Source organism: Harpegnathos saltator, unplaced genomic scaffold (genome assembly GCF_003227715.2).
Source record: "Harpegnathos saltator strain DR-91 unplaced genomic scaffold, Hsal_v8.6 scaffold707, whole genome shotgun sequence".
NCBI lineage: Eukaryota > Metazoa > Arthropoda > Insecta > Hymenoptera > Formicidae > Harpegnathos > Harpegnathos saltator.
The window spans coordinates 6,850-20,618 of NW_020230546.1; the positions used below are offsets into that span (position 1 = coordinate 6,850).

A 13,769-nucleotide genomic window follows, 5' to 3' on the forward strand; every position below is an offset into this window, starting at 1 on the left:
CTAGAGAGCAATGTTACGCATAAGAATAAGAATGTAGAGGTCAACGAGGGACATTCAGCCGTGACCTTGCCCTTATTCTCAAGGTCATGAGTTAAGATTATTATTAAGGTCAAACCAAACTTTTTTTAGGACTGAAAATCCATACTTTTGACCTAAAAGTGTCAAGATTGAAAAATTTTACGTTCGGATATGACGTTTTCAACCTTGACTTTGTTCTCAAAATTATGCGTTTTAGGTTACTTCACTGATCGTGAAGTCTACTGAAAGTAAAACGTCTCGGAATCCGATCACTGAAGGCAAGGTGTCTTAAACCCGACCACTGAAGGCAAGGTGTCTCAAACCCAGCCACTTAAGGCAAGGTGTCTAAAACCCGACTACTGAAGGCAAAGTGTCTCAAACCCGACCACTGAAGGCAAGGTGTCTCAAACCCGACCACTGAAGGCAAGGTTCAGTTAGTCCCGGCCACCGAAGGCAAAGCATTTTGTAACTCGGCCTGAAATTACAAGAGATGTTCAATGTTCCCCATTGACCGTTTAACAGGTCAATGTTAAAAACGTCATATTCGAACGTAAAATTTTTCAATCTTAACACTTTTAGGTCAAAAGTATGGATTTTCAGTCCTAAAAAAGTCCGGTTTGAATTTAATAATAATCTTAACTCATGACCTTGAGAATAAGGGCAAGGTCACGGCTGAATGTTTCTCGTTGACCCCTACATTCTTATTCTTATGCGTAACATTGCTCCCTAGCAGGTGCATTTTCGAAGATATTCGTCGCCTAAAACAAGCTTAAACCTTTATGTGACCTTCAAAGGTCAAATTTGGCAGTGTTCAAGGTCATATCCGAATGTAAAATTTTCCGCTCTTTTCATTTCTGGGGTCAAAAGTATGGGGTCTCACTTAAAAAAATTCACCTGTCCTTAAAGTAACCTTCAAGGTCATTGTCAAGGTCAAATCCAAGGTCACCGTCAGATAGCCAGGGAAAAATCATAAAAACCCAGTACATCGCATTTTTTCTAGGACTCATATTTTTCGAGTTATTCTGCTCTTCCGGGACTTTTATAACACCCTGTATACAGTATTAATTGTTGATGAAACACATGGAGAGATGGTATTCCAGGAGAAATTAACAGATTATGTAGAACGAGTTATTCCTGGATATTCAAAAACAGTATTCAAAGAACATTTTCGGTGAGAATAATTATATAATTATATCTTTATATTAAGAAAATAAAAACATGCAGTTTTTTCGAAATCATATATTCTAGAAAAGTGATAACTATAAATCATTACAAAATTAATTATGTTCATTATTTTTCATTAGATTATATTCAGTTGAATTTCTCTATTTTAGAATGTTTCCTGAAACATTTGAAATGGTGCTGAGAGTAATCGGTCCAGGATTATGTGCTATTAATAATGTATTAACTGGCAGAAAGATAATATCGGAGGAAAAGCAATTATTTATTGTCATATGGCTACACCTGATTCTTATAGGGATATTTGATATATATATTCTGTATAATAAGAACAAGATGTAACATATATATATATATATAAAATATTACTTAAAAAGTTGCAGCATTATTTAATTCACATGGTACATTATTGTTGTAGATCTGTAGCTACAAAATTTGGTGAGGGAGAGCAACTGCTTTTCGAGCATTACGACGAGTAACATATGCTCTACATTGTGTTTCACCTCGTTTTATTAAATGGCCGAGAGACCAGATTGCTCTAAAATGTGATGGAATGATTTCAACAATCAAGTGGTTTTCCCAACGTAGTTGGCGCTATCGATGGCACGCATATTAGAATCCGAGTTCCTGTTGAAGATGCAGACTTTTATATTAATAGAAAAGGATTTCACTCCATCAATGTTCAAGTTGTATGTGATTCTCGGGGCCTATTTACACATTGTTATGCTGGGCAGGTGGGATCTGTCCACGATGCTAGAGTATTCTGGAATTCACCGGTAACTCAATTTCTTAAATTGCCCGAGGAGTATTTTCCGAATGATTCCCATATCATCGGAGATGCTGCCTATGGTATTCATCCCCATATAATGGTGCCATTTCGAAATAATGGACATCTCACAATTCGACAAAGAAATTTTAATTTTTGTTTGTCATTAACGAGGATGGCAGTTGAAAGAGCAATAGGGCAATTGAAAATTCGTTTCAGAATATTGCTAGATTGTTTGCCATTAAGCGACACCAAAAAAATCCTTGAATTTATTATTGCAATTTATTATTGCCGAATTTATTATTGCTGCGTACTACATAATATTTGTTATACTTCAAAATGACGACATATTCATTGGCGTATGTGAACATTACAATGAAATAAACCTGTGAAATTGCCTGTTGTACATGCAATAGTACAACATGCAGTAAATTTAGAAAATGAAAAAAGAAATAGAATTATGTATGCATTACCAATAAAAGTGTAATAGAAAGTTATGTCACATACAACTTTTTTTTTTTATGACGGTGGGGAAATCCTCATGGATACCCTCGCTCCTTTGGGGGGGACGGGGGTTATGTCAGACTTTTATTGACTAAAACCCCACCGGGGTGCCTACCAATCGGGCCGGAAATGTGGGGAGTCAGGGGAACTACGCCTACATTCCCTCCCCGACGCTCCGGCCCCGGCTCTATGGAGCCCCACGCCCTGTTACCGCGTCCCTTTTCCCATACAGGGAGTCGGGAGCACGGTACCCGGACCAGCTAGCCGGCCGGGTTGGCCTTCAGGTTACAATTAAGGAGAAAGGAGACACCCACCCTTCCTCCGAACCCCCCTCCTACCTAGGGGGCAGGGGAGTGGGGCCCGTCCCCAAACGGGCTCCCATTCCCCTCCTATCTTGTCCGACGCTCAGGGAGAGGACGGACTCAGTCCCCCCCATCCTGTGCTGCCGAAGGCGAGCCCAAGGCGGCCGACGGGGCTCCCGCCGGATCGGAGGGGGCCTCACCTCGGCCAGCGCCACCTCAGGCTCGCCATCCATCCCTGGAGAGCGTCGTCGCCGGTCTCGAGTACCAGGACGGCGCTTCCATTCGGCGGTCTCCTTCCGGAACATCACGTCTTTGCAGAAGGAGACCGCCACCCCCATGCCTCCTCGCTCCCGCACATGGCTTGCACCATGCGCGGGAGCAAGAGGTCCTCCTCCCGGCATCCCACCGCCCGGGCGAGGATACTGCGCTGCTGGCCCCATGCTTCGCACAGGGCCAACGTATGATGCGCGGTATCGTCGGACTCCGGGCAGTGGTGGCATCAGGTGGTGGGCTCCTTCCTGATCCGGTGCAGGTAATGACCGAAGCACCCATACCCGGTCATCACCTGCACCAGATGGAAGTCGAGTCCGCGCCCCCTCCTGTCTACCATTTCCGGTAGACAGGGGCGGACAGCCTCGGCCGTTCGGAGCCCGAACTCGCGGAGGCCAGCCTACGCGGCCGATCACCGTTCCAGAGTTCGAGCTCTGGCCTGGGATTGCAGGCCATTAGGCCCCTGGCCGTTACACTCTCCCCCTGCTCGCGGAGCTCCCGCACCCTCCATTAGAGGGTGCTGCGCTCCTCGGCGAGAAGCTCCACGGGGGGGGGGGGAGCCGGCCAAGGACGTCGCCACCATATACGATATGGTGCGGAACCCCCGAATCGTCCTCACGATCATCGACCTCAGCGCCTGGCGCATTAGGCGCCTGCTGCTGTCGGTGGTCTTTAACTGGTGCGCCCATATAGGCGCATCATAGAGGGCGATCGAGAGAATCACACCCACGTAGACGCGGCGAGCGTGCCATCCCGGGACCCCCTGGGTTTGCATCAGCCTGGCTAACGCCAGACCTGCTTTCCTGACCCGGGGGACCAGGTCCCTGAGGTGGGCCCTAAAATCCCATTGGCCGTCCAACGTCAAGCCCAGATATTTGATCTTGGGCCCGACGCGGACTCGGACTCCGTCCACCAGAACCTCGGACTCCGGCGGCGCCCCACGGCTGCCGTCATAAAAGTAGACGGCCTCCGTTTTCTGGGGCGCCACCTTCAACTCGAGGCCACTGATGGTGCTCACCACCGATGCCAGTGCCGCCTTCGCTCGGAGGCGGGCTTCCACCCAGTCCTCCCCCCGGCCATCACTAAGGTGTCATCTGCGTAGCAGATGACGTGGCAGCCAGGGGGAAGGGGTGTGCGCAGCACCCGGTCAAACGCGATGTCCCACAGCAGGGGGTCAAGTACCGATCCCTGCGGGACACCGCGCTCCATGATCCACCGGCCTTGGACCCCGCCTCTCCCGGAGTAGGCGAGGTCCCTGTCCTCGAAGTACGTCGCGAGGATACGCCGGAGATAGGCAGGCACCCCGTGATACTCGAGGGCCCGCCCAATCTCCGGCCAAGGCAGGGTGTTGAAGGCATTGATAATATCCATTGATATCGCCAGCAACATCCCGCCTCTCACCTCCACGACTGTACGGGTCAATTCCCGGACATGTTGGGTAGCGTCCAACGTTGACCGTCCGGGTCTGAACCCGTACTGTCTGTCGTGGAGGTTCGGTTGTCACATACAACTGTTTTAGCAGCAAGATGAATAGGTACTATTTATGTATATATATATATATATTTAATAAAATGTTCTACTTATTTAACTTTCATGTTTTATTTTTATAATAATATTATAATTGTCTTTATTGTTACTAATGAGGCACAACTAAAGCACAACTAAAAGCTTTAAAGTTTTACAGAATGTAACGGCCGAACTCCTCGGTTCGGTCGCTGCTACGCGTTTCGCGCGGATAAGGCTCGTCGGAGTCCGGGTTCGGTGAGGAGGAAAGCAGCGAGACGTTCGAGAGTAGTACGTTAGCTTTATTCTATATTTAATTTGATACAAGAGTTCGGCCCCGAAGGCGATGTCGCGGGGTGCGTTTGTAAGGCGCGTCGGTACGGTACGGTGCGGTGCGGTGAGCGGTGCGAGCGCTCGTACGAACGGATAGGCCGTGCGGAAGGCGGGGCCTATTACGCGACGCGTGTAGATCGTAACGACGGTAACGGCGCGGTGATCGGTCTCGCTTCGCGACGCTGGGCGTCTCGGACAATTATCGCCCAATACTCGCTTCGGAATTGCTCGCGTAAAAATGGTCGCCGGACCGGAGATTTCGATTCTCGGTCGAACGCACGCACGCGAGTCGCGGGAGACGCGAGATGATTTCGTCCGTCGGGGCCGAGGACTCTCGACAGAGAAGGCGTACGCACCTTCCCTTTTCCCTACGTTCGTGGAGGAAAGCGACCAAGTGCTGCGGACACTCAGCGGAGACGGCGAACACACCGTCCCGGGTTCCTGGTCGCTAGACGGATCGCCTAAAGGCTGAGTACGCTCAGCGGAGTTCGCCGACGGACGAACCCCTGACTCGAGGCGGCGGGTAAAGGCGAGATACTGTCGAGTACGCTCGACTGAGCACGCGTACACACGAGCCCAGGAAGACGGGAGACGGCCAAGTATCGAGTACGCTCGATCGAGACTGCGAACGCACAATCCCGTTTTCTTAGTCGCCGGTCGGGTAGTCGGAAAGCGGAAGGCAGAGCGAAACGGTCCGGATATTCTCTCTTTCGGCATGAAGCGTCTAGATCGAATCGGCGGTACGGATCGGTCTGGTGTCTAGGAGCTCGATCGCCGCCGTTTTATAGTTGTTCGCGCTACGATTGATACGGCGGCGATCGAGCGGCGCGCCTATCGGCGCGAGGCACGGTGACGGCGCGTGATCGCGGCCGCGCGCGCTAGCGGCAGCGCGTGATCGCCGCGGCGCGCGATAGCGGCGGCGCGTGATAACGGCGGCGCGATCGTCTTCGCTATTTATGGTGGTGCAAAGCGCCGTTCTTCGGCCCGACAGGTGGTCGGTCGGGCCGGTAGTAACGAGGTGCATCTGCGCCTCGTTACAAGAATAATCCAAATCCTTTTTCCCGATGTTTTCATATTTCTTATTTGTATTCATTTGTTTTATGTTTGGCTGATTGTTGGTAAATATGTTTCAAAGTTGAAACATATCAAGATCTGTAATCTTAAAAACATGAATAATAAATGGTTATACACAAAAATTAGTTTTCTAAATTATGTATTTATATTTATTTCAAATTTTGGAATACTAGAATACAAGAACAATACAAGAACAATAAATAATAGTAGTAATACCCTGTTAATAATACTATAATCAACAGTAAAATGATATAATAAATTTAGATAACACGTATAATGCAAGTAATACTGTTTCTATAACATATATATATATATATATGTCCCATAAAAAATCTTATTACAGATTAAACTGTTGAGGAACTAAAAGTTATCACATTCTTAATTTTAATATATTATATACATTTGCATTCATTCTATATATATCTAATTTAAATAAAATATAATTGACAGTCAAATCTTGAGATCACTGAAAACATTAATAGAATATATTGTATATCATCGACCTAATAAAAAAATAAATAAAAATGTCAGTCTCGAAAAAAATTTATTACGAGGTTTGTATGTTAGGCCGACGATATATGCGATTATATGTATATATTCATTAAAATGAACTTTTCAAAATATTTAACAGGATAAGATATAGGTTAGAGGGGGAGTAATGGAGGGCGCGGAGAGAGAGTGGATGCCCTCTCCCCCTAAGTTAAAACCAGAAGGCCAACTCCGTCGGGAAACTGGTCGGGGGACCGCGCCCTAGACTCCCTAGTGGGATAGGGTGCGGTACTCGAAGTAAGGGGCTTCCGAAGAGCCCTGGGGTCGGGGTGTTGAGGAGGGAATGCTGGAGCAGCGCCCTGACTCCCCTCACAACGGTCCGAATGGTAGACATCTCGCAGGGGTTTTAGTCAGTAAGAGTCTGACATAACCCCCGACCCCCTCCAAAGGGTCGGGGGTATCCATGATGGATTTCCCCTGCGTTATAAAAAATAAAGGATAAGATATAAGAATCGTTTTATTTTTTAGCAGCAGCTAATTTTTGTAAAATATCTACTAACGATTGCTGTATTTTCACCCTATCCTTGTACATTCTTGCACGCTCAGCTTTTCCTTCTTCGAGTTTTTTTTCTCTCCGTTGTTCGCGACATTGCTTTTCTTCATGCTGTTGTGTCTTCATCATCTCTCTTTCTTGACGAATATCATTAATATAATTTTCTAAAATGGCCTCGATTCTTCTTTTTTTAACTGGATATAAGGTATAATTTCAAAAATAATATTAAGAAAAGAAGAACACATTCAAACTTTAAGATCAATGTATAACAAAACTAAGAAGCCAGAAATAATAATTGAATTCAAACCGTATATATATCAACATACAATAAAAAGATATTAAGAATCATCAGATATCATTATTTTTTTTGGTATTATGTTATATTTGATGTGCTTTTCTAGATATATTGACTTCAATTATCATAAGTCGTAAGTGTACTTACTTTGGTCTTTACAAACTGGTGACAATGACAAGGCACTTGACGTAGTCGGGGAGGGAATGCAAGCGTAGTTCCCCTGACTGTCCTCACTTCGGTTCGAGCAGTAGGCACACCGCAGGGGTTTTAGTCGGTAGGAGTCCAGCATAACCCCCGACTCCCCAAAGGGTCGGGAGTATCCATAATGGATTTCCCCTGCGTGACCAAAAAAAGGCACTTGACGTATCCTTTGATGTTGTGGCTATAGATAATGCTGGACCATCACTCGAAACTTCAGAAAGAGGTTACGTACTAGCTTTTTTCCAAATATCGAATCCGTCACCTAATCGAACAGCAAAATATTATTATTTTATATAATGCTTCGTATAGATATACATCTAGCCCCAAAATTCATCCGAATTTGAATAATTACAATATAAATGAAAACCCAATAATATATTTCTTCTTATTATTATATTAATATGCATGCAAAATAGTATACAGGGTGTCCCATTTAACCTGACAAATCGTAATATCTGGAAAACTACATGTCGGATCAAAAAAAGTGGGTAATGAAATTTGTTCATCTCGAAGGGGGACATCCAATGATATCAAACTCGACCTCCCATTCCATTCCCAGGGGGTAGGGGTGGGGGCAACTTTGAAATCTTAAATGGAAACCCCCATTTTTTATTGCAGATTCGGATTCTACACAACCAAATACGTAAGTTTCGTCCGAAACTTTGTACCGGCCGAACTCCGCGGTTCGGTCGCTGCTACGCGTTTCGCGCGGATAAGGCTCGTCGGAGTCCGGGGTCGGGGAGGAGGAAAGTAGCGAGACGTTCGAGAGTAGTACGTTAGCTTTATTCTATATTTAATTTGATACAAGAGTTCGGCCCCGAAGGCGATGTCGCGGGGTGCGTTTGTAAGGCGCGTCGGTACGGTACGGTGCGGTGCGGTGAGCGGTGCGAGCGCTCGTACGAACGGATAGGCCGTGCGGAAGGCGGGGCCTATTACGCGACGCGTGTAGATCGTAACGACGGTAACGGCGCGGTGATCGGTCTCGCTTCGCGACGCTGGGCGTCTCGGACAATTATCGCCCAATACTCGCTTCGGAATTGCTCGCGTAAAAATGGTCGCCGGACCGGAGATTTCGATTCTCGGTCGAACGCACGCACGCGAGTCGCGGGAGACGCGAGATGATTTCGTCCGTCGGGGCCGAGGACTCTCGACAGAGAAGGCGTACGCACCTTCCCTTTTCCCTACGTTCGTGGAGGAAAGCGACCAAGTGCTGCGGACACTCAGCGGAGACGGCGAACACACCGTCCCGGGTTCCTGGTCGCTAGACGGATCGCCTAAAGGCTGAGTACGCTCAGCGGAGTTCGCCGACGGACGAACCCCTGACTCGAGGCGGCGGGTAAAGGCGAGATACTGTCGAGTACGCTCGACTGAGCACGCGTACACACGAGCCCAGGAAGACGGGAGACGGCCAAGTATCGAGAACGCTCGATCGAGACTGCGGACGCACAATCCCGTGTTCTTAGTCGCCGGTCGGGTAGTCGGAAAGCGGAAGGCAGAGCGAAACGGTCCGGATATTCTCTCTTTCGGCATACAAGCGTCTAGATCGAATCGGCGGTACGGATCGGTCTGGTCCTAGGAGCTCGATCGCCGCCGTTTTATAGTTGTTCGCGCTACGATTGATACGGCGGCGATCGAGCGGCGCGCCTATCGGCGCGAGGCATGATGACGGCGCGTGATCGCGGCCGCGCGCGCTAGCGGCAGCGCGTGATCGCCGCGGCGCGCGATAGCGGCGGCGCGTGATACCGGCGGCGCGATCGTCTTTGTTAATTTATGGTGGCGCAAAGCGCCGTTCTTCGGCCCGACAGGTGGTCGGTCGGGCCGGTAGTAACGAGATGCATCTGCGCCTCGTTACAACTTTCTTTTTGATTCGTGATAGATGACGTTGTAATCGCAAAAAATTAGATTTCCTGCAATTCTCCAGAAATGATCATTGGATTGAAAAATAAAAAATACCTGTTCTATATTTTTAAAAATGTTTTTAAAAAACATAACAGTTATTCTCACCATCCCCTCGGGGTATGGTGAGTGGTAACGTTCAAATCTCAAATTTGAAACCGCATCTCAAAGAACCCACATTTTTCATTGCAGAATTAGATTTTACGTGAAGTTTTTATGGAAATAATTTTTTTCATTCGTGATAGATAGCGTTGAATTTTTCCGAGAAATTACTTTTAGCATTACCCAGGAACAACGACGAGGACGTGGCTTTTTGTTCCCTTCGGAGTGCTTGTTTTAGGTGAGTCCCCTCGCCTCTCACCATCGGGGTGATTTTACATAATTAATTTGTTAGTGGCATCTCTCCATCGTCCGCGTCCATAGAACTTAAGAGACGATCATTATTAGACACTTACCTTTCTAATCAGGAGAGGTGCTTAATCAATTTTTGAGGAGTGTTCCATGCCACTATCATTCTCTTCTGACTTTGCATCATGGATTATGTAACTGTGCAAGAAAAAATTGAAATGATTTTCATTTATGGAGAATGTAGGAGAAATTTTGACGATGCTGTCAATTTGTATGCTGAGCGTTTTTCTGAAAGAGTACGATCACATTCTTCTTTCGTTAGAGTTGTTACGAGGCGAGGGGACTCACCTAAAACAAGCACCCCGATGGTGAGAAGCGAGAGGACTCACCTAAGACAAGCACCCCGATGGTGAGAGGCGAGGGAACTCATCTAAAACAAGCACCCCGAAGGGAACAGAAGGCTACTACGTCCTCGTCGTTGTCCCTGGGTAACGCTAAAAGTAGTTTCTCGGAAAAATTCAACGCTATCTATCACGAATGAAAAAAATTATTTCCATAAAAACTTCACCTAAAATCTAATTCTGCAATGAAAAATGTGGGTTCTCATTTGAGATTTGAACGTTACCACCCACTCTACCCCGAGGGGATGGGGGAATAACTGTTATTATGTTTTTAAAATATTTTTAAAAATATTGAACAGGTGTTTTTTTATTTTTCAATCCAATGATCATTTCTGGAGAATTGCAGAAAATCTAATTTTTTGCGATTACAGCGCCATCTATCACGAATCAAAAAAAGTTTCGTACGAAACTTACGTATTTTGTAGCGTAGAGTCTGAATCTGCAATAACAAATGGAGGTTCCCATTTAAGATTTCAAAGTTGCCCCCACCCCCACCCCCCGGGAGTGGGGCGGGAGGTCGAGTTTGATATCATTGGATGTCCCCCTTCGAGGCGAACAAATTTCATTACCCACTTTTTTTGATCCGACATGTATTTTTCCAGATATTACGATTTGTCAGGTTAAATGGGACACCCTGTATATGTATAATACAAGAAAGTTTTTTAGAATTAAAGTTAGTATTAAATGTGCATATTTATAAAACGTAAAATTACCGAAAAAATGCCCATGAGTTTCGATAATTTCCACTCCGGTTTGTTTTGATCGGAAATATTGTTATATGTACGCTTCAGTCCTGCCCACTTATTCTTATCTGCGAACCACTTACATTGTATTCTGGTTTGTTTGCTTCATTGTGATAGCAATTTCTGCCCACAAAAATGTTATTACGCTTAAAACCTAATAGAAATTCTTCTCCCTTCTCTCGATACAGGTCCATAAGCAGAAACACTGCATTATCCAGCCATAGAAACCCTTCCTTTCCGTGTTCACCTAAAAATATTAAAACTATCATTAAAATATATTCTAACTGCATATATAGCGAAAATGTTTAAGAATATTTAAAAAATTAACCTGAGCCCTCCAAATTATTTATGTTACTATTTTCATCTGGCTGCAGGCTGTTGATCTTTTTGTCACATCTTGTACAAGTATTATCAAGAAATCTTGATTTGTAGAAAAATATTCACACACATGTATTAATTTAAAAATACAATAGAATTATTTATAAACTTTTAAAATTTCAATTTTACCTTTTCATTCTCTTAACGCGGTCTTTTCTTCGAGTAATAAAGTGATCATTTCGTTATCCACTAATACGGGGAATTCAACTTTGTCGACTTTATCCATCGTATCTGTGATTATCTGTACGTATAAAATCATAAATATCGGTACGTATAAAAATATCAGTCTTCACGTCACGTTGTCAGTGTTTAAGTAGGGTTATGTAAAAGATTATAAATACTAATCCTGCGCATGCCCGCATCAACTGCTCTAGTCCGAGCTGTAGTAGCTGATTCGCGCTTAATGCGATAGAGGTGGAGAGATTCTAAGGCTATGAGAGCGATTCGGGGGTTCCGCTCCGTTTCCATATATGGCGGCGACGACCCTGGTCGGCTCTTCCCCCCCCCCACCGTAGAGCTCCTTGCGGAGGAACGTAGTGTCCTCTACTGGAGAGTCAAGGAGCTCCGCGAAGAGGGGGTATTAACTGCCAGGTACTGGCGGCCCTGAGGTCCCGGGTGGCTGCCCGAACTTTGGAGCGATGGGCGGATGTCCGCCCCGCAGGAGTTCGGGCAGCTGACGACGACGGCTGTCTGCCCCTGCTTGGAAGAATTCACAGGCAGGAGAGGGCGCGGACTCACATTTCATCTGGTGCAAGTGATGACCGGACACGGCTGTTTTGGTCATTACCTACACCGGATCAAGAAGGAGCCTACCACCAGGTGCCACTACTGCCGGAGCCGGATGCATCACACCCTGGCCGAATGTCCAGCATGGGACAAGGAGCGCGGTGTCCTGGCCGGGCAGTGGGGTGCGGGAATGATGAATTGTCGCTCCCGCGCATGCCAAGGGCCATGTGCGGGAGCGAGGAGGTATGGAGAGAAGCGGCCTTGTTCTGCCGCAGTGTACTGTCGCGGAAGGAGGCCGCCGAGTGGGAGCGTCGCCCCGGAGACCGCCGCAGGCAGCGGCGGGGAGGGCGGCGCTCCCGAGGTTTGGGCAGCGGGCCCGAGGGGGCGCCGGCCGAGGAGGAGGACAGGCCACCGGTTCGACGGAGGCCGCCTCCCCGGCCGCCTCAGGCCCGACTTCGGACGCGCAGAGGGAGGAGGATGACGGGTGCGCGTGACACCCACCCACCTCCCCCCTAGAGCGTCGGTTAGGGTAGGGTAGAGGGGGAGTGGAAGCCCAGGTGGGCTGGGCTCCACTCCCCTGCCCCCCCTCCTTAGAGTGGAGTAATGGGAGCACGGAGGAAGGGTGGATGTCCCCTTTCTCCAAGTTAAATACCAGAAGGCCAACCCGGCTGAGAAACCGGTCGAGGGACCGCGCCCTGGACTCCTTCAGTGGGACAGGGTGCGGTACTCGATGGCGTGGGGCTCCCGGAGAGCCCTGGGGCCGGGGTGTCGGGGAGGGAATGCGGGAGCAGTTCCCCTGACTCCCCCCACCACGGTCCGAATGGTAGACATCCCGCAGGGGTTTTAATCAGTAAAAGTCTGACATAACCCCCGACCCCCCCAACGGGTCGGGGGTATTCATGATGGATTTCCCCTGCGTTACCAAAAAAAAAGATTCTAGGGAATTCTATACGCCACCAATGCACGCATTAGCTGAAACGGAATGGTTCTCGATGCTGTTAATGCGTTCGATGCATAAAACGAACGGACCCTCAGATTTTTCCATTGTTTTCAAAATTAAAACAGTAGCGTCACTAAAACCACTGTAACTTGTGAACTAAACGTCCGATTGTCATTAAATTTTGACACGTATCATTTGAAGGTTAGTAACACATCGATCAATAAGTCACGGGACTAACTACTAAAACAACATTTGTTTGCCAAAATTCTTCTTTATTCATCAACATAGTCTCCTTCAAGAGCGATACATTCATTCCAACGCTTTCCTAACTTTTCTATGCCAGCCGTGTAGAACGATCTTTGGTTTCAAAATAGGCGTTAGTTTGGCAATCAAACTTCTTTTCATTGGAGCCAATCTCTTTCCCTGGAGTATCTTTTTGAGGTCTGCGAACAGCCAATAATCGCTGGGGGACCAAATTTGGAGAATACGGTGGAGTGGCGGAAGCAAATTCGAAGTTCAACTCATGCAATTTGGCCATATTACCATCGGCCTTGTGACACGGTGTAAGCGTCACTAAAACCACTGTAACTCAATGACACAATGTCGGAATTGTGACCTCACGTGCACCGTGACTCTACGTGCTCTGCAGCTGGCAAGGCGCATAGTGCGCAATATAGAAGGGACCAAAGAAGAACCAACGCCTAGGTTGTAATTTAGGAACATAGCCCTCCCACTTGCATCAGCGAGGAGACCGGCAAGAGGACACAGAAAACCCTTAAAAAAATCCATTAGCATTCTCAGTTAGAGATCAACCTTTAGAAAAGATTACGTGTCAAACTGTCATTGAGAT

General features: G+C 47.0%; 1 pseudogene; it reads left to right on the forward strand.

Moving 5' to 3' along the window:
• Positions 1–1,073: 1,073 nt before the first annotated feature.
• LOC109504133 (putative nuclease HARBI1) lies at positions 1,074–2,240 on the forward strand (annotated as a pseudogene).
• The last annotated feature ends 11,529 nt before the right edge of the window (positions 2,241–13,769 follow it).